The sequence below is a fragment of the Eptesicus fuscus genome, chromosome 22 (assembly GCF_027574615.1).
Source record: "Eptesicus fuscus isolate TK198812 chromosome 22, DD_ASM_mEF_20220401, whole genome shotgun sequence".
NCBI classification, from domain to species: domain Eukaryota; kingdom Metazoa; phylum Chordata; class Mammalia; order Chiroptera; family Vespertilionidae; genus Eptesicus; species Eptesicus fuscus.
Genome location: NC_072494.1, coordinates 27,914,829 through 27,937,013, shown reverse-complemented (window position 1 = coordinate 27,937,013; position 22,185 = coordinate 27,914,829). Strand labels below are relative to the sequence as shown.

At 39.8% G+C, this 22,185-nt stretch overlaps 1 pseudogene; it reads right to left on the bottom strand.

Annotated features, from left to right (window-relative positions):
• Positions 1-6,726: 6,726 nt before the first annotated feature.
• Positions 6,727-18,667, bottom strand: LOC103290128 (ribosome biogenesis protein BRX1 homolog; annotated as a pseudogene).
• Between the last annotated feature and the right edge of the window lie 3,518 nt (positions 18,668-22,185).

Genomic DNA, 22,185 nt, shown 5'->3' with positions numbered 1-22,185 from the left:
GCCCAATGGCCATTGGATTTAGAATCACAAATAAATCTACAACAATATTTTGATCTTATTCCTTGGCCTGTTCAGACAAAGGTCTGTGTAAGAGGTCAAAGCTAGGTGACTTAGGAACAAATAAAGACCTTCTCAAATTTGAAATCCCCATGGATGGAAAAGCAGCTAAGTGGGATGAAATACCATAACAGAGCATCAAAATGTGAATTTGCCATTTGGCTTTATTAAGCCCTATGCCATTTTCAATGCTTTCTTGTTTAAAAAGAATACTTTAATTGGTGTGAATGGTTTCAACTATATCTTATGTCTGTGCCCTTATATTAGTGGTAGACCGTGCCAGGCCCTTGACTAAGGGATCAACATGGATTATCTCTAACCTCACAACAGCCCTACAGTGTGGGGACTATTATTATCCCCATTGTGCCAATAAGGCACAGAACTGTTAAATAATTTATCCAATTTTACCTTGGATAAATTTATGTGGAGTAAATAAATTTGATAAATAAAACTTATTTGGAGTCAATAAATTAGATTGCAAAGTCAACACCTTGCCTCTTCCACAGGGGAAAAAAATGGGAAAGATACAGACCTTGCATATGTTTCTAAGGAACATGTGAAATGAATATTAGAACAAATGCTCAGTGGGCTGAGCATCTTCAAAGAGGCAGTAACATAATTGGTCATAACCACCAAGGGACTGGAAATGTACTTTGCCAGTGTCTTTTACATATGAGATCCAAGCCCTGAAAATGGTTATATATGTCTCAGAACATCATGAAACAGTGATGTAGACAAGGATGTCTTTTAAGGTAGGACAAAATGTACTCTCAGAAAGTATACTTGCATTCTGTGTGTACATCTAAACTGCTCAGCAAACCTGAACTGCTCAGCAAACCTGATAGTAGATAAATGTTATGAGCTAAGTGTTTGTGTCCCCTCAAACTTCATATGTTGAAACTCTAACACCCAGTGGGGCTGTATTTGGAGACAGGAAGTCATTAAGGTTAAATGGGGTCAGAAGGGCAGCTTCCTCATTTGATAGAATGAGTGTCCTCAGAAGAAGAGGCCCCAGATAGCTCAAAGGAAAGGCCATGTAAGGCCATCTACAAGCCAGGAAGAGAGCTCTTACCTTGATCTTAGACTCCAGAATTGGGAGAAAATAAATTTATATTGTTTAAACTACCTAGTTTGTGCCCTGGCCAGTGTGGCTCAGTTGGTTGGGTATAACCCTGTACACCAGCAGGTTGCCGGTCCAGATCAAGGGCACATGCCCAGGTTGTGGGCTCAATCAAGAAAGGCAGCATGCAGGAGGCAGCCAATGGATGTTGCACTCCCACATTGAAGTTTCTCTCCCTCTTCCTTCCTGTTTATTAAAAAATCAAAAACTATTAAAAAATAAAATAAACCACATAGTGTGTGGTATTTGATCATGATAGCTCAAGTAGACCAGCATAATATAATATTTGAAGATATCAAATTTTCAAGTATTTACTTTAATATTTTTGTCTATTAGTCATTCTTTTTGTCCCCTGCTAACCGCAGACAAATGGTAGCAAATCTCAAAGATTTAAGAAATATCAAAGACCAAGTAAATGATATTCTGTATTCATTCATCTTTCTATAATTCTGGAAAAGAACATCATGTTTTATTTCAAGTCAATAAGCTTGTTCAGCTTCTGGAATGCCACTGTCTTCGAGGGGAAGACCAGGAGCCACTGGACAGATGAGAAATGTCCTAAGCTTTGTTCGTTTAACAATGCCTTTCGCTCTGGAAGTTTTCGTGTTTTTAAATTGTACTGATTGTCACTGTAGCCCCACACGCAAATATGCTTTGCAATTAAGCATATCTATTTGGCCTCTGCTCAGCCATTTGGGATCCCATGATCCCCACCAGACAAGAGGGTCCATTATATTCAGTTCCACTGGAAAACCATTTGTACACTTTTGCTCTGAGTTTTTGTTACTGTTTTGTTTTTGTTTTTTTTCAATATAAACTGGCAACATATTTTCATTCTTTTAATGTTAATCCCTTGATATATTCTGGGATCTACTTCTAATTGTGAGTCTAGAGGCAAAGGTGGTGTTAAGGATAGATCAGGAGGAGAAAGAGCAATAAGTCCTGTGAGGTAATTGCTGGCTTTTCAAGCAAGGGAAAGGTAAGTCTTCAGAAAGGGGAGAAGGCACTGCTTCTGAAAGCAAAGGACCCTCAGGTAGTTTTAGGGATTCAAGTTTCTTAGATTCATTTGAGTACTCTCAAATGTCCCCATTTCTAGTCCAGTTCCCAAGGTCCCATTCCTTACCAACCAGCACCCTAACTTTTATGTAAGAGACCTCGTGAAGCAGTGAATGTTATATTGCAATCCTACAGCCCACAGGAACAAATTTTGGGTCTGATTATCAAATGCATCTGTCCTGAGGTTAGAGGCTACAGTAGCTAGAGATTCTTCCTGAGCCATCAGTAAAGATCTGTGGTTGTCTGACTAAGCATGGAGCTGAGAGTTTACAATACTGAGCATTTTATGTTTTCTCTGTAACCCTCAGGTGAAGTCAGAAGCAGCCAACAAACCTAGAATCCTTGCAATAATCACTTCTAGTCTCAGCAGATAATTGGTCTCCTGAAGTCTTTCTTGTAAGAGACAATTTATCCCAGGCCACTGTAAGCCACAGATTCTGAGTATTTCATTTTCCTCTGTCATTTGAGGTTATTTCATGATCAAGCACAATTTGGTCAATAAAAAATCCCAGATCCCACCTTTGAGGACTTGTGTTGTAGGATCACTATCCGTACTGTGTATTGTTATATTTGGAATAATCAGAAAATAAAAATAGTTTTAAATTTGTCAAAAAGAAAATGATTTAGAGAAGAAAGTTGGCTATAAAGGTATTTGAGGGGCTGGAAGAGCAGAAAGAAGGGGTTATTAAAAGTCAGGATGCTACTATTGCTTCTAAACCATAATCTGGTGTGAACAGAGGTCCCTATGCACATTAACAGGGCACAACTACAGCTGAACAGGAATCCGGGAACCTACACTACTGCTGAAAAGCCACACTCCCAATGCCACAGCAGCTGTTGTCCGAACACCACCAGAAGCAGGGGGAGGGAGACATTTTCCTTCTTCCCAGCATCTAGTTTTCCTTATCAATCCCCCACTTTGCAGGACCCAACTAGAAGCTACCTTGCAAAAGAGTCTTGGAAATAGAATTATGCAGTGTGCAGTCTTCTACATCATCCCTTACACCCATCCACGAGCAAGACTGTTGGAAATGGAGCTATTCAACACGAGAGATCAGACCAGTAGAACAGGAATTCTATTCATATACATTAGTTCATTTCCTTCCCCTGACCATATCCATGCTGGATTCTATAAAGGCTTATCTTTCAACTTTCCCACAGTTCTCTGCCTGGAGCAAGGCAAGATAGAAGAAAAGAGTAGAGTTGAGCAAGTTGTATGAATGTATAAGATGCTTTGATATTTTCTCAGGTTCTAACCTTTCTATTTAAATGTATGCCTATAAATAGCCAGGATACTCTTTATCAACAGCATAAGTACAATGTCTTAGATAAGCACCTTTATTTTATTTTAAATTGATTTTACAAAGAAAGGAAAGAAGATGGAGATGGAGATGGAGATGGAGATGAGAGAGAGAGAGAGAGAGAGAGAGAGAGAAACATCAATGTGAGAAACATAGATCAGCTGCCTCTTGCACACACCCCAACCTGAGATCGAGCCCCAAACCTAGGCATGTGCCCTGATCAGGAATCAAACCGGTGACCCTTTGGTGCATGGGCTGATGCTCAACCAACTGAGCCTCACCAGCCAGGGTGATAAGGGCCTGTAGTGCATATTCTTCCATGAAATGGCATTTTGTAGCAGAGAAATGAAGCAAAATGGGTGCAATAGATGGACATTTTAAAAGCATAAGCCTCTGCTTCAAATTCAGGCCATTCAGGATTTCAGTCAGGCATCCCATATCCTAATGGATTTGGCCAACCACATCACCTGAGAAAATTCATGTCATTTTTTGTGTGTGCCCAAACATAATTAATACCTTGATCAATCACACTATATAAATTCCTTTCTTTATATACATAAGAATATGATTTCTGTGCAGCGATTCACAAAGTACATAACTTTTTGGTTTAATTGGAAATTACAGACCTCTAACTCAGAGTTGCCAGAATTTGTAATCAGTTAGATTCTAGAGACACAAGGACATGTCTGATGGACTATATTAAAGGGATATTCTGCTCTGATCAGATGATATCAAATGGGCACAAAATCTTCGCTCAAATATCAGAGTTTAATTTATCAAAAATCCATGTAGTATTTAAAAAGCAAAAAACATTTAAGAGAAATGCCAACCACCAAGTTACACCATACACAAGAAGAAACTCAAAATAAATAAAAGACTTAAATGTAAGACATGAAACCATAAAAGTCCTAGAAGAAACCACAGGCACCAAAATCTCAGACATCTCTCATAGCAATATGTTTATCAGTACATCTCCTAGGACAATAGAAATTAAGGAGAAAATAAACAAATGGGACTACATGAAAATAAAAAGCTTCTTCACAACAAAAGAAACCATCATCAAAATGACAAGAGACCCCACTACATGAACATATTTGCCAACGATACATCTGATAAGGGATTAATCTCCAAAATAAGTGGGGAACTCATGCAATTTAACAAAAGGAAGATAAACAATCCAATTTAAAAAAATGGGCAAAGGACCTAAATAGCCACTTCTCCAAAGTGGACATACAGAAAGCCAAGAGACATAAGAAAAAATGCTCAGTCACTAATCATCCGAGAGATGCAAATTAAAACGACAATGAGATGTCACCTCACACCTGTCAGGATGGATATCATCAACAAATCAACAAATGTTGGTGAGGCTGTGGAGACAAGGGAACCTTAGTACACTGCTGGTGGGAATGCAGACTGGTGCAGCCGCTGTGGAAAACAGCATGGGGAGTTTCCTCAAGAAATTCAAAATAGAACTCCAATTTGACCCAGTAATCCCACTTCTAGGAATATATCCTAAGAAACCTGAAACACTTATCAGAAAGAATATATGGTTGGGGGTAGGGCAGGCCAGTGGGGAGGTCAATGGGGAAAAAAGGAGACATATGTACTACTATTTGTAATACTTTAAACAATAAAATAAAATTTTTAAAAAAGAATATATGCTCATAGCAACACAATTTACAATAGTTAAGTCTTGGAAACAGCCTAAGTGCCCATCAGCAGATGAGTGGATTAAAAAACTATGGTACATTTACACAATGGAATACCACGCAGCTGTAAAAAAAAAAAAAAAAAAAAGAACTCTTACCATTTGCAATAGCATGGATGCACCTGGAGAGAATTATGCTGAGCGAAATAAGCCAGTCAGAGAAAGATTAAGTATCACATGATCTCACTCATATGTGGAATCTAATGAACCAAATAAACTGATGATCAAAAATAGACTCAGAGTCATAGAAGCATGAACAGACTGTTGAACCTCAGAGGGAAGGCAGGGGAGGGTGGGAAGAGATCAACCAATAAACTTGCATGCATATATGCAAAACCCGTGGACACATACAATGGGGTGGTGAGGGCCAGGGATGGGGGAGGGGGAGGATAGGAGCCGGCTGGAAGAGGTTAACGTGGGAAAAAGGAGGACCTATGTAATACTTTCAACAATAAATATTTTAAAAATTGCAATATCCCAAGCTAAATAAATCCTGGTCAAAGGCACTGTTTCTTCCACTCCCATTCTATATGTCAAGCTTGTTCTAAAATTCCTCTACTTCAGTCACAAACATGTATTAAGTGCTATTGTATACCTGGCACAGGCTTAGATACTTGAACTACATTGCTAAAAAAAACCGAGAAAGCTTCCTGAACTCTGCCATTGTGGAAGTCATGTACTAACAGAGAGACAACAAAATGCATAATAAAGAAATTGCATGGTATATTAGCAGGTTACAAGTATTGGAGAGGGGAGAAAAAGTAAAGCAAGGAAAGAAATGAGGAGTATTAAATTTTAAAGTTTATAACTTTAACTAGGGTGGGTCAAAGAAGTTTTAAAAGAAAGTTTAAAATATTTTAATCCAATGAAAACACAACTAATCAAAATTTGGAAGATGCAGTCAAAGCAGTGCTTAGAGGAAAAGTTGGTAACATTGGACATATGCACTAAGAAAAAAGAAAGATATCAAATCAGTAACCTAATTTTCCACTTTAGGAAACTAGAAAAGAAAATTTTAATCCTAAAGTAACAGAAGAAAAGCAATAAAAATATGAACAGAAACCAGTGAAATTCAAAACAGGAAAAGGACAGAGAAAAATCAATAAAACCAAAAACTGATTCTTTGAAAAAAAATCAATAAAAATGATAAACCTGTGGACAAACTGAACAAGAAAAAAAAGAGAAAACACACATTGCCAATATCAGAAATTAAAGAGGGATCATCATTACTGAGTCCATGGACATTAAGAGGATAATATACACTTGAAATATATACAATTACATTTGTCTATTATTCCTCAATAAAGGTTTGTTATTTTGGAAGCCATGAGATTTTAATTTTTTCTTTCTTTTAACTGCTACACTAACTAGATGTATGATAGTCCTGAATAATAAAACTATTTATACATTGAATACAAAATAAATGTGAAATAAGTGAAAAATTAGTTATCCAGGGATTCATTTTGCATTTCCACTTTCAGCTTCTGTTTCATTTCTCTTTGCCTTTTGAAAACCATTTTGTTTCTTGCTTTCCAATCAACTTTTGGCTCTGATTTTACCCACTGTACTTCTATCGGTTGTTCCTTAGCTGGTGTAACAAAAACATCTGCAGTGGGTTCATATGGAAGAATCATCTTTGGTTCTTTCTCCCTCAGTTTCTATGCCTCTTTAACTTGCTGTTTCTCCTTGTATTTTGCAGCTGTGATGGGTCTTGTGCCACACCGAATGATGTTTGGTACGGGTAGTGAGGATTTTCATATAAAGCTGGTACTCCAAAACTTCCCTGGAAAATCTTTATGAGATTTAAGACAAAATGAAATCCTATTTTTACAAGAGCAGCATCTTCTCCTATGATCTGAAAGTTCTGAAATGATATCCTATTATCCAAAACAGTTTAAGTAAACACATGGCTCAAAAATGATTGGCTTTGGGGATGACAGTGCAGTGAGTGTACTGAAGATCTGACTTAAGAGTTCTTTTACTGTGGTAATTCATCAAAAGCAGGGTCAAAAGACAAAAGGGGCTGAGAACCTTTCAAACAGTTTCCAGTCATCTTTAGTTCAGTGAGGGTATGAATGTTTTGAACTAGAAATTTAACAGATGGTCTATGACGTGAATGTGAAAGCCAGGTATAGAGATCTTGTTTCTTCTTAGCTTCAAAACAGAAACATTTAACGTACTTTCACATTTCACAGACCTCATTAATCACAAATAACTTATCTTTACGATCCATTTTAGTATCTGCTTTAGACTGAAGCATCCACTTCTTAAGTCTTGCAATGAAATGTATTCCTCGGGGAAAAAAGATGAGAATCCATTCCTTCTTTTTGCACTTGCCCTTGCAAATGGAGCCTGGGATGCAGTCTCTGTCTTCTTCCTCCACCTTCTCTGCCAAGTCCAGCAGCTTACCTGTGGCCTGCCAACTTTTTTGTTCCTCTCCAGCTTCCTCCTTTGAACCCACAAGGCTCCAGGTCATTTCCTCTTGGTGGCCACCGTCTTGCCTCACTGCCTTTGCTGTTAATACATTTTATTAAAGGACTAGAGGCCCGGTGCATGAAATTCGTGCACTGGGGAGGATGTTCCTCAGCCCAGCCTGCACCCTCTCCAATATGGGACCCCTCGGGGGATGTCCAACTGCAGGTTTAGGCCCGATCCCTGTGGAATCCAAACCTGCAGTTGGACATCCCTCTCACAATTCGGGACCACTGGCTCCTAACCGCTCACCTGCCTGCCTGATTTCCCCCTAACTGCTCCCTTGCTGGCCTGATTGACACCTAACTGCTCCTCTGCAGGCCTACTTGTCCCCAAATACCCTCCCCTGCTGGCCTGATCACCCCCAAGGCTTTTATTAGTATAGATATGACCCTGCACAGAAAATTTTACTAATCCTGCTTTACAATAAGGGCTTGATGATTGAATCATTAGAACCAGACACCAAGATTTCCTTTCTTTGAATAGTGGAGGGAATACTTATCTTGTCTTTAAGTTGCCTGGAAATTCAAATGAGATAATGACTTAGAAAAGTATAATAGCACCATATAAAGACAACTCTTTAAAATGAAAAACACTATTTTTATTCTCCCCTTCCTTTCTTTACAGCTTTTATTTAAACTTTGAAATTCATAAAAATTTCACTCCAATTTTCATTTCAATATTATGTTGTATTGGTTTCAGGTTTTATATTAGTTACAGAATAGTGGTTAGACAATCATATATTTTACAAAGTGTTCCCTGATATTTCTAGTACCCACCTGGCATCATACCATCATTACAACACTATTGACTATATTCCCTATTTAAGTGACAATGGGTTTACAGGTTCCTTTCAGTCTTTCTTTTGTGTTGCTCGTCCTTCCTTTTCTTTCCCAATTCTTCCCTCATTTTCTTTATATAGTATATCAATTGGCCATCAAAGCTCAGTGAATGCACTGGGACACGCTTCATCCATTTTACGGACCAGGAAACTGAGGCCAATTCTAGTTGGCTGTGGAACTTGACTCAGCACACAGGAAGCCCTCAGAGCCATGCTCTTTGCGCTTCCTAAGGTGCAGCCGCCCAGCAAACAGAACAAACCTTCCAGTCAGGCTTCCAAGCCTCTTTCTCAAGCACCTCTTCATTGCAGATGCTCCACATTTTTTCCTCTCTCCGTCCCCTGCCCCCCATTCTTTACTGCCCCTGCTTCTCTGGAGCAGGTGGAAGGCTTCGCACTAACTGCCTAGGCATGCTCTGCCATGGGGCAGGGCACCGCGGGCTTGCTTTTGGGTCAAGGCAGGAGCAGGAGTCACTGTCTCTGAAGTGTGAAGGCCGCCTGAGAAAGGCCAGTTAGCACTGGGAGCTTCTCTGAATCACATCAATCAGTCCAGTACCCTGCAGTGCAGCACCCCTCCACTGAGGTGGCACCGCCCCTCAACCCCTGTCTCAGGGGTGAGGGTCCTTGCCTCTCTGCCCAGGAGTCCTTCCATGCCCCTTGATCCCTGGCTGGGCTCTAGTACCCACCTGGCATCATACCATCATTACAACACTATTGACTATATTCACCTGCATCTTAGGGCCACTGCAGAACCTCTGTCTCTCTGCAGATGAGGCAGATCCCCTTGGTTTCTGTGAAGCTATGAATCTGTGGCCAGAGGCCAGGTCTGGGTCTCAGCAATGTTGTCAGGGACCCCCGGGAGCAGCTAGGTGGTCCGGCCTCGACTCCCCGGGGCAGCAATGCTCCCAAAGCCCCATGGGAGCGGCTAGGCGGTCCAGCCTTGCCTTCAGCAATGCTCCCAGGGACCTTCGGAAGCGGCTAGGCGGGTCTGGCCTCCCCTACCCGGGGAAACGATGATCCCAGGGACCCCCGGGAGTGGCTAGGAGTGTCCGGCCTCGCCTCCCCGGGGCGGCGATGCTCCCAGGGATCCCTGGGAGCAGCTAGGCAGGTCTGGCCTCGCCTACCCGGGGCGGCGATGCTCCCAGGGACCCCCGGGAGCGGCTAGGGGGATCCGGCCTCGCTTCCCCGGGTAGGCGTTGAACCCGGACCCCTCCTGTGCAGTCTGGTGCTGCCTACCCCACCACCTCCCTGGCCATGGCCTGGTACCTTGTGGGCAGTGTCTGGCGCTGCCCGCAGGGCCTACTCCGCTCCCGATGGACCCGTACCCCCGGAAGCAGGCCATGGTGCTGCCCGCCCTGCCTTCGTATGCAAATTAACTGCCATCTTTGGTGGGTTAATTTGCATACTCACTCACTCTGATTGGCTGTGGGCATAGCGAAGGTATGGTCAATTTACATATTTGTCTATTATTAGGTAAGATAGTAAAGGAATGCTATGAACAACCCTATGCCCACAAATTTGATAACTAAGCTGAAGTGGGCCAATTCCCTGAAGACACAAATTACCAAAATTACCTTTTGGCTGATCTTTGAGGAAAATATGAAGACTCTGAAGAAATACAGAGCCCTAACCGGTTTGGCTCAGTGGATAGAGCGTTGGCCTGCAGACTGAAGGGTCCCAGGTTTTATTCCAGTCAAGGGCATGTGCCTTGGTTTCTGGCACATCCCCAGTAGGGGGTGTGCAGGACACGGCTGATCGATGTTTCTCTCTCATCGATGTTCCTAACTCTCTCTCCCTCTCCCTTCCTCTCTGTAAAAAATCATAAAATATATTTAAAAAAGAAAAGAAATACAGAACAAAACTGATGAAAGTAGTTTGACTTTTCATTTATTAAAAAAAAAAAAAAAGAGTTGAAAATCCTTGGTGTGTGCTTGATAACATTGCAGGCATCTAGCCTGCACTTCAGCAAAGCCAAAACCCCATTATTAGAATGAATAACTGGCAATGTGCTGCCTCCCTCCTCTTCATATGCCCCACCTCTCATCCCTGACCTCCATATCCTGGTTCTTCTCTCTCTCCCTCTGCTGCCACCCACAGTCCTGGCACAGAGAACACCATCCAGATGGATTGTCTTCCCCATATCACACACCCAGATATCTGGATGCCATACAATGAACAGAATTTTTCATTTTCTTTCCAAGAGGTGGCCTGTGATTCAGACAGAGTCTCTGTATTGTCTGGCTCAGCTCTGGAAATTATCAAATTATCTATAAAGAAGAATGAAACAGACATGAGGGTGAGGAAATCCAGTGGGTTTGAAGAAATCACCCTGAAGTTGACCTTTGCAGTCAGTTTTTACTGAGATAAGAAACATGTACAAAATCTGTCTTTATACGGAACCACCTTCTGTTTAGAAACCCAACTTCTGAGGGGGTGAGGTCAGGGAACAGCTGGGGAGTTATTTCTCCTTTGTAGTACACTAAGAACTTTTATCCCAGAGATGGGTAGGAGGATAATCTTCCTCTTTAAAAGCCATTAAACATATCCATGGAAAAAGCAGAAATTTGGACTGAATGAGACAATGCAAAAGAATTTCATATGTTTTGACCTGTTAAAAAACTGATTCAGAACATAGGCAATAATAGATCACTTCATTTCCATTTGACTTTTTGAAAGATGCCACTACTATATTTGGGAACCGGAAATGAGACTTTAGAAAAAAATGGAAATTACCAAGAAATCAATCACAAATTGAAAACAAACAATTCTAAGAAATTTAAGCAAGCTCTATGAACATCAGAGTAATTCAATTCCTTGATATTTGTTAAATTTCACAATACAATGAACAAAATTGTTTATCCTTATTCTCCCTTCAAAAATTAACCCACAAGCCTACCCAACAAACCCACAAAATACTAAAGCAATTCTTGGTATGAAACTTATAAGGATCTTTATTTTCCTGGAGCTGGCAGCAGATTGCAGGGATTACAGCCATTTCCAATCTCCAGAAGGGCTGTAATTTTATGCTTTAGGTGGCCCTTTACACATACAATAAGTATCTACGTACAAAGATCAAATATGGCTTTTCTGTGGTCGCCAGTCTCCATTCTTTGTGTAATTTAAATTTTCAAACATGTTTGTAAAACACAAAGAAGAGGATGACAAATTTCACAATGGATTAGTGATCTTGCAAATAGTTTAAAAACTCTGTGCTGTATCTGCCTAGTAGGGTGATTTATTTTGGAAATATTATCTCAATCTTTTAAATTCTGTGTAAGCAGAACTGTTTAGGTAAAATATTTACGATACTAGCACTCAGAGTGTTTTTCCAACCAGAACTTCTAGGGAAGGGATTCTAATTGAATTTGAGGGCAATTACGTACCATTTAAAATTATGAGATAATCCAATGTTGCCTTTTATAGATAGATATTGATTTTAGGTGATTTTATCCTTTTTTAAAATTTAACTTTATTGCTGAAAGTATTACAGATGTCTCCCCTTTTTTCCCATTGACCCCCTCCATCCTGCACCTGCCTTCCCAGGCCTTCACCACACTATTGTCTGTGTCCATGGGCTATGCATATATGCATATAAGTTCCCTGGTTGACAAATGATCACAAGATAAATCCAATACATTTGACATCTGAGTTTTACGTGAGGAAAACTGGCATACACCATCTCAAGTAATGACCATCAATGCCCAAACTAGGAGGCAACGGCAAAATTCCTGAACTACATAAATCTCTTTTTCCTTTCTGAAAATGTTTGTTGTGTTTTATTGTGGTAAAAACACAAAACATAAATTCCACTCTTAACAATTTTTAAGGGTGCATTACAGTATTAATTAGAAGCACAGTGCAGTACAGCAAGTCTCCAGATCTTTTCATCTTGCACGACTGAAACTGTATACCATTGAACAGCTCCCCATTGTCCCCGCCCCTGAAGCCCTGGCAACTACCATTCTACTTTCTGTTTCTATGAGTCTGATTACTTTAGATACCGCATACAAGTGAACATAGGTCTCTTTTTGTAATTTCCCACTATGTCATGACAATCCATATGTAACATGAACTCGTGATGGTGAAGTTTTATCATCCAGTTTAGTGATTATGACTGGTTTGCTCAACTGTTTCTTGCTAGTTGTGTCTTCTTGAATTACAGACAGTGCAAAACTAAAAATAAGATTTCCCATACTGGCAGCTGAGTTCTGGATGTGATTTTGGTTCTGCCACTTGGATCCATTCATGTAAGATTATGAAGCAGAAGTGAGCTAGAGGCCATATTCCTGTGCTTCAAAGACATGAAGACATGGGTGTTCCTGCAAGGGCTTAGCCACGTCCAGTCATTTTCTTTGTGGGTGTTGGAAGCAATTGGTAGTCCTGGTGGCAACTGGAATCCCTGTTCCAGCACCAGATCTGCCTCTTGCTTCAACAGTGTTAGGACAGAACAGACACAGGGACGCCCCCTTTTCCAGCCTCCGGCCACTCTCCTGTGTCTTATCCAGTCATGAGGCAGTTTTGATCAGTAGGGACAGGCACTTGGGGATCCTAGGCTGTAGCTATAGCAGGTTGCCCTGATATCTCCAGTTCTGGGGGCCCATCCCGGTCCAACAGCTTCCTGATCATGGTAGAGGACAGTAGCTTCACCTACCAGCCAGTTTAGCTATTTTACTCCAGGAGCCTTTCATAGAGACCCTGATTAATGTACATTCCTTCAACCTGCACCATCACTTTTTAAGCATCTAACTCTGTCGCAAACCACTTTTCACATCAAGTTTCCAACGTGTTCCTCATTCCTCCATCTGGCTCTTGGCTGACTCACCAGCTGAGAATGATAACGTGTTTTAACTAGATCCCAGCCTCAATGCCCCTCCCTCTGCCCCCAGTTTATTAGATTCCTTGGTCTTTAATCAACTTCAAGCAGAGACAGAAAATCACAATTAGTCGTTTTAGTGCTAGTCTCTCCAACTGCTCTGATTACATTACTGCAGTAAAATGATAAACTAGCATTTCAGTAATTATAAGTTAATTATAATTTTGAAATACTATGCCAAAACCTGTATTTCATTTTAAAAGTATTCAGTATCCTTAGTATATTTAAGACTGAAATGGAACTAAAAATATAATAGATTTTAAATTTTAAAAAATAAAAATGTAAATGAATGCATATATAAATATTAATCGCATTCTAATTCTGATTTAACTATTGGAGGATTAAATGAATAAAAAAAGTACTATTATAAAATAGTAAGATGAACACTAATATAAGATGAAGATAATACATATTGACAAATTTTAAATAAAACATCACTTCAGATATATTTTTAAATGCAGCTTTAGAAGACAAAGTGCAACAAGCATTCATGCATGAACATGTAGTTATTTTGTGCCAAATATTTTCAGTTTCAGTTAAAAATTCTGAACTGTACCTATAAGTAGAATGTTGAGGTGATAATGTTATGTCAATTCAAACATTTTCCTCACTCAGCTTCAAATAATCCTTTCTCTTGACTTAATTTTATTTATTTTTTTACTTTTATTTTTTAAAGATATTTTATTGATTTGAGAGAGAGATAGAGAGAGAGAAAGGGAGAAGGAGAGAGAGAGACATCGACGTGAGAGCTAAACATCTATCAGCTGCCTCCTGCTGACTCCCCACCAGAGATTAAGCCTGAAAGCGGGCACGTGCCCCTGACCAGGAATCAACCAACAACCCTTTGGTACATGAGACAATGCCCAACCAACTGAGCCGTACCAGCCAGGGCTTGACTTACAATTTTAAAGAAATCTTTTGAAGACTTTTACTTGGGGTGGGGAAAGAGATTTGAGACTGAAATCTTTATGAGAGTGAGATCTTATTTAAAGAAAACATTTCTGATTTGTCCTCTTCTTTAGTTCCCTTGTGTAGAGATGGAGATTCTGATTTACAACTACCAGTATCGATTTGGATACTGTCATATTTCCTTTGTTTAAAAATTCTTCTCATTAAAATAAAATTTGTTTTTTCAACAGAAGCTGTCTAGCACCCTAATATGGCTGCTTAAACTCATACAGGCTGGAATGTGTCGAAAACTACGGACCGCATATCATTTTTAAAAATTTTAACAATATATTTTATTGAACCCAGTAGACATACTATGATTTCAATATGTATTCAATATGAAAAGTTATTATCATTCCTTTTTTAAAATCAAAGTGTTGGGAATCCAATACTTACACTCACAGCACATCTCAGCTCTCACTTGCCAGGTGTTTACCTTTGCATACACACTTAATAACAACCCCATCATTTAACTTAATCTAGACATGTAAATTACTGAGTGCCCTGGTCAGTCCTGGGTCTGTCTCTTGCTTCAACAATGTTTGGACAGAACAGACTCTCCTCCACCTTCAGAACCACCTCCAAGACCAGCCAACACACCAATTTCTTTTCTACCTTAACTCCTTAACTCTTAACTTCATTTTATTTATTGCCAAACAACCATGAGCTCCCAAATTCGTCAGAATTATTCCACCGGAGTGGAGGCCTGGCCCCTGCCTCTGCGGGCGCCCACACCTACCTCTCTCTGGGCGAGTTGGTGGAGAAGAAGCACAAGGGCTCTGAGCGTCTCTTAAAGCTGCAAACCCAGCGCGGTGGCCGCCCTCTCCCCCAGGACGCGCTGAGGCCTCCCCCAGGTGAGCGGGCAGAACTCAGGGCGCCAGGGAGGCCGCCCTGGCCTTGGGGAGGAACCTGACCCAGGCCCTTGTGGACCTCCGTGCCTGGTTCTGCCCACGCAGACGCTCAGCTTTGACTTCCTGCAGAACCACTTCCGGGTGAGGAGGTGAAACTCATCAGGAAGATGGGCCACACCTGGCTCCCCTCCGCAGGCTGCCGGCCCCCAGGCTGGGCTAGTGTCTCTAGGAAAGGCTCCTCCGGAGCCTGTGGAGCCCGGAGGCCTTTGAGGGGCCCCTCTGCATCCCCTGGTGTCTGCCTTTTGCCTGAGCCTCTCTCTGAAACTACTGACCATCCCTTTAACCACCCTGAAGGCCTCTCCCAGGCACTGGACCAAATGAAACAATAAAGCTTTTTGCAGAAAAAAAAAAGTAAATTACAAAGATTTCAGATTTTTTAAAAATAGCAATATATGCCCACAAAAATGCAGCTTTTCACAAACATGTCACATAGGACTTTATTCCCCCCTCCTATCCCCCATCCACGCTTTTTTTTTTTTCCAGCTCTGTCACCCTTTATCTCTCTCTCAGAAGAGTGCACTTTCCCTTCTTATTCAAAAGTAGAAGCCTTTTAAGAAAGGCTCTTACCAGTACATGATTTACCTGGTTTGGCTCAGTGGATAGAGCATCTGCCCATGGACTGAAGGGTCCAGGGTTCGATTCCAGTCAAGGGCATGTACCTTGTTTGCAGGTTCCCTGGCCCTCGTCAGGGTAGGTGCAGGAGGCAACCAATCAATGTGTCTCTCTCACATTGATGTTTCTCTGTGTCTCTCCCTCTCTCTCCCACTTTTCCTACAAATAAATGGGAAACATATCCTCGGGTGAGGATTAACAAACAAACAGAGGCACTTACATGATTTCTCATCATTCCAAGCACTTTTGTCTTCACACAGGTTTCTTTGTTTTCTTTTTTTCTGTCCCAGGGGAAGAGGTGCCTTGGCTTCTCACCAGCTTCTATTTCTTTCTCCTCCTGCCTCCTGGGAACCTCATTCATTAGTTCTCCATGGCCCTTCCCATTTTTCCTTCATCTCTAAGTTCTTTCTATTTCAAAAAATGTGAGGTCTCCTTATATTTTAAAAATTACCTTGACTCCGTTGTTTCCTATCCATTTCCTTTTTCTCTTCCAGAAGCAGGACAGTTTGGGGTCCTGAGTAGGCAGCCTGTGGCCCATCTTCCTGGGTTTGCAGCCAGGCTTTACCACCTATTAGTGGTGGGAACTCCAGCAAGTTACTTAATTTCCGAGTATAAAATGCTGATGATCACTGCGTTGTTATTAGCTTATTGTGATTACTTGATTTTCAGAAACAGTAACCACATTCCCCTTTCTTTTCTTCTGTGGCCTCTCTTCCTTACCAAGTACAAAGGTCCAAAATGTCAAGTCATAAGGGAGACATGCAAAAATGGAACTTTATTTTTTGCAAGTGAATTTAACTTGTTCATGAGCCGAATTTCTACCCCATAATAGATAACACTGAAATTAGCCCTTGGAGGAAAAGAAGGAGAAGCTGGTTTTAAAAGCTGCCTCTGATGCATTAAGGCTCAATTTTCGGCGCCTCCACTTGTGTGTCTAATTACATCTAAGGGAACAGAAGGAAGCTTAAGGCAGCTCTATTGATAGTCTTCTTGGTGAAGAAGAGTGTGCAGCAGGTTTAGCCTTACAACAGAGACAGAAATCTTTATCCCACAGCTCAATTTCAATTTCATTAACAAAGGCAATGCGGTGTTGCTTGTGATGAGATGTTGAGATGTGTATTTTTTTAATATATATTTTTATTGATTTCAGAGAGGAAGGAAGAGGGAGAGATAGAAACATCAGTGATGAGAGAATCATTGATTGGCTGCCTCCTGCACGTGCTCCACTGGGGATTGAGCCCACAACCCAGGCATGTGCCCTGACCAGGAATCGAACCCTGACCTCCTGGTTCATAGGTCAACGTTTAACCACCGAGCCATGCCGACTGGGTGAGATGTTTTTTTGACCACAGCATTATATCTAAGAAAATAATTTCCCTATGTCACTGCTGTGTGTATCTGTCTGAAGGATGGAGGAGAATTGTGAACCGTATTTCATTTATACTCAATTTTTTGGCTCAATGACTATTCTGTAATATTCTGTTACATGTTATTTTAACACTCATCTAGAAAAAAATGTTTACTAAGACCCAAAACTTAGAATTGTAAGGTAAATATACAATAGGGCATCGCTGTAGCTGCTAAATTGATCCATGCCAAAAGGCAGCAAAAATATAATCTTGGAGAGTTCATATTTGACGACTCAGTCTTTTCCTATAATGGAGTGTAGAAGGATTAAAGATTTCATTTAATTGAGACACACCCTCCTTTTTCTGATATATGCATTCTTGTCTCTCTTGGAATCTTGGAGCAAAACCTGCAACAGCCAGAATTGTAAATCAGAGAAACCATCCTGATTAGATGAGACTTCTACAAAATCCACCAAGTCTAAATTAGATGGGATTTCTAGAATAAAGAGGGGGCGGTAACTAAGCAGATTGTGGGTGGAAGATGATTTATGTTCTAAGGAAAAATTCGTTTTGGGAGTTTCTTCCCTCCTAAAGTCAATCAAAACTTTGCTCCCTCCCTTTTCACTTCTCCCTATCACTTTCTATAGAAAGCAGTATTCACAATACCAATTACATAATTAATTATCTGCATGGCCAACTTCCCTGAACAAAATGACAGTAGCAGGTGCTCAGCCAGAGTGCAGCTTATGCAAGAGTGAAGACATCTGGTCCTCTGGGCCACTGTGACAGAGCTCGGATGCAGGGACGGGTGCATGCCATGACACGGTGGCAGAATGATGGCCAGCCACTAACCCACAGAATGACAAAAACCATCATTTTAGAGTTGAGTTGTGATTATTGCATTTTCCTGTAGGCATTATAAAATAAATAAACTTGAAGCAACCCTGCATAAGTTTGAAGTAATCAAATAAATTTGACAGACATATGGGAAACAAGTGAACAATTCATGTGCTAAAAAAAACCAAACCCATAAATTGCTCCTTTTATTATTGGAGAAAATATGTGCACTGCATTAAATATTTCTGCTTATTTCTTTGATGAATATTCTAATGAACTTTATTTAGCCATATCTTAAAATGACACAAATCCTACAACCATACGTTAACCAAGCCCATTTATTTATTTATAGAAATGGAAAGCATTACAAATAGAGATTAGTAAGCCTATCCCTGCAGGCATGACTAACACATGAGAGAAAGTATGGCCTACATTTTTTTTATAAGTACAATATATATCCCAAAAATACAAAAATCTTAAGTATACAGCTCAAATAATTTTTATAGAAGGAAATACCTCCATCCAACTTACCACACAGATCAAGAGATGAATTCCTGCATCCCAGGAATTTCCTTTGTGTAGCATCCCGATAACTACCACTTCGAAGGTAATGCTCATCTAACTTCTATCACCATCGATTAGTTTCCACTGGTTTTGAACTTTAAATAAGTGGAGGCATTCGAGGGGCTCATAGATGTACTCTTATTTGTCTGACTTCTTTTATTCAATAGTTGGTGAGATTTAACTATGGCATCACAGAAGTTTTCATTGGAAATATATGCAAATTTACTTACCTATCCCATTGATGGGCATTTGAGTTGCTTGGGGCTATTACACACAATGCTTCTCTGAAACTCTGTTTTAATTTCTTACATCTTTTAAATTAATAAAGTATTGCTTCCTTTGTTTAATTGTTATTCACTTTGTAATGATATATGTTTATATTGTTCGTGTTTATCTTTATTATCACAAAAGGCATCTGTTGCTTATTAGAGTCTATCTTAAATTTGTACTTTTCACTTTTCTTAACTCCATTTTCCTCACTCCCAAAATGATGTAGTTTTCATATATATAAATTCTACATTTATTTGAAAGCACCTAAACCATTTTAATTGTTTTAAAATGTCAATATTCAGATAGATTTACTCCTGCAGTTATTTGTTCCCTTTTTTTCATCCCTTCCTGCATTGCCATGATTCCAGTTGGGATCATTTTCCTTCTGATGAAGGACTTTCTTTGATATTCCTTTTAGTATGTGTCTGTTGATGACACATTCCCTCAAGGTTATTTGTTGTGGTTTATTTCACCATCATTTTTTAAAAATGTACTTATGGGTCAGCAATCACTTTTTAGGACTTTTAAATTATATCTGCTGTTGTCAAGCTTTAATAATTTCTGCTGAGAAGACTTCTTTAAGTCTTCTTATATTCCTTTGATAATGTGTCTTTGTTTTCTTGGGATTAGATGCTATTAAGAATTTCTTTTTTCTTAAATCAGCTGTATTCTGATGTGCTTATGTGTGCTTTTCTTTGATTTTCTTCCATCTGGGATTTGTGAATTTTACTCTGTCTTGATATTTGTAAGCAGGTTTAGAATATTCTTAACCATTACCTCTTTAAATTTGGTCATTTCTCATTCTTTCTTCTTTTATGGGGCTCTGATATGTTAGATCTTTTTACCACATTCCATTTGTCCTTAATTTTTCCAGGATGCTTCAATATGAATATTTTCTAAAAACTATTCTCTAGTTCACTAATCAGTTCTTCTGCTGTGTTTAATCAGTTATTAAATCCCTACATTTTTAATTTCAGTTTTATCATTTCAAGTTCTAAAATTTTTATTTGATTGTTTTTCATATTTTCCAACTCTCTACCTATAGTTTCAAGATTTCCCCCATCTTTATGAATGTATCCATTACCATTATTTTAAGGACTAGAGACTCTCTGGTAATTCAAATACCTGGATCATTTATGAGTCTATTTCTACCATCCTTTATCTCTTAGCTTCCATTCACTTGGTCCTGTTTTATGACATGCCGATTAATTTTGGATGGTGACATTTTATATAAAAATAATAAATGACATCATCTATTACTTATAGTTTCCTTAGGGGGGAAAACATTTACACATGAAATAATCTCAAACAAGTGCTAAAATGCAGTACAAATTAACATTGCAAATAAATGCAAACACAAAAGGACTGAGTAATAACATCTTTAGTGATTACAAGTGTGATCTCATGTGGTCCTCAGAGCAAGGTATATTTTCAACACTATTATTGATGAGGAAACTCACTGACAGAGTCAACAAGTAGGGAGACCTGGGCTCAAACACAGGTCTTCTCAAACATTCACCCTATCTCCCAATATGTAATGATACTTACCAATGATGAGCATTAGATGTGATAGGAGGCATAATGCAAAGAATAAAATGAAAGTGGGCAGTGTCCTCATGGAACTTCTGAAGCATAAGGGAGGAAGAAAATAAATCAAACTATCATAATACACAGTGATAAAAATCTATGATGGGGACAGTATGGGCCATGTGAAAAATCAGATCTGAAAGATGGGTAGATGGTCAGGAAAGGTTTTTGAGAGAAAGAAACCTCTAAGATGGATGAAATAAAACCTGTTTGAGGAGCTTAAAGGAGATCTTCACAGCTGGAAAATAGAATGTGGGGGCCTGGTGGCCATGGAAGAGGCTGGACATTTCTAAGTCTGTAAGTTACCCTATGCTATATACTTGAAAGAATACTACCAATTATTATGTGTTTAAAAGATTTATAGGAATGCTACTAAGTGTATTAACTTGTATTAAAGAATTATAGTGTTTAAAGCAGATTTACTTAATTTCTAATTATTATTGATAATTAATATTTAGAATCAGAATCATAAGTAAAGTTGAAGCATGTAACACATTTCTAGAACACTGTCCTGATCAGTAAACAGGGAGTTAACCAAGCAAGTATCAGAACTCAAATTCCAGGAAGCAAAAGCAAAGATGAAAAAATGAACAGACAAGTACACTTGGACCACACAGGAAGGCAGATGTTGAAACAAGGATGGCTCTCAGACTCTCTGCCTCTTTATAGTGAATCAGCACAATCCCCCAATCACGTGGGTATATCCCCTTGAGGGACTGCTTAGAATTCAATGAGGAATCTGGCCTCCTTCAGTCAAGGGCTTGCACTTGGCATGTAGGTCCCACCTCTAAGCCACAAAATGTACAAAAGCTTTTTTGGGGGGGTCATTTTCAGCCATGTCCCCAGCCCAAAGAACTCTTCTGAGAAAAGTGTGTTCGTGGGAGCAGAAATGGTCCCTTCACTGGTCAGCTGTGTGAATGCATAATGCTGGACTAGATGGGCCACTTTTTTAAAAAATATATTTTATTGATTTTTTACAGAGAGAAAGGGAGAGGGATAGAAAGCCAGAAACATCGGTGAGAGAGAAACATCGATTAGCTGCCCCCTGCACGTACTGGGGATGTGCCCGCAACCAAGGTACATGCCCCCGACCGGAATCGAACCTGGGATCTTTGCATCCGCAGGCCATTGTTTCTATCCACTGAGCCAAACCGGTCAGGGCTGGATGGGTCACTTTAACCTGAATCTCCTCAAGGTTGAAAACTTGGAGGGAGCAAGCAGTGCCTTGTGGAAGGAAGATACACCGTTGTGAAGGCAGAGAAAAAGAGAGCATCAGCCAGGCCCATGTTATAAATTCTGTCCATTATAGTCTATTACCCCTTTCTATCGCTGAATAGTGCTCACTGTGATTCTCCAGGTACCTTCCAGGAACTCTGCACCCAGCCTTTTCTATTGTCATCCTTCCAGCTTCCCAGCATGGATGTAAATGTCACTATCCATTTCATTTAATTCCCTGACTTTAAATGTTACTTCTGGAATTTACTACAAAGTAATGTATTTCTTTAAAAAAAAAAAAAAAAATATATATATATATATATATATATATATATATATATATATATATATATAAAATTGATTTTTTACAGAGAGGAAGGGGGAGGGATAGAGAGTTAGAAACATCGATGAGAGAGAAACATCAATCAGCTGCTTCCTGCACACCCCCTAATGGGGATGTGCCCCGC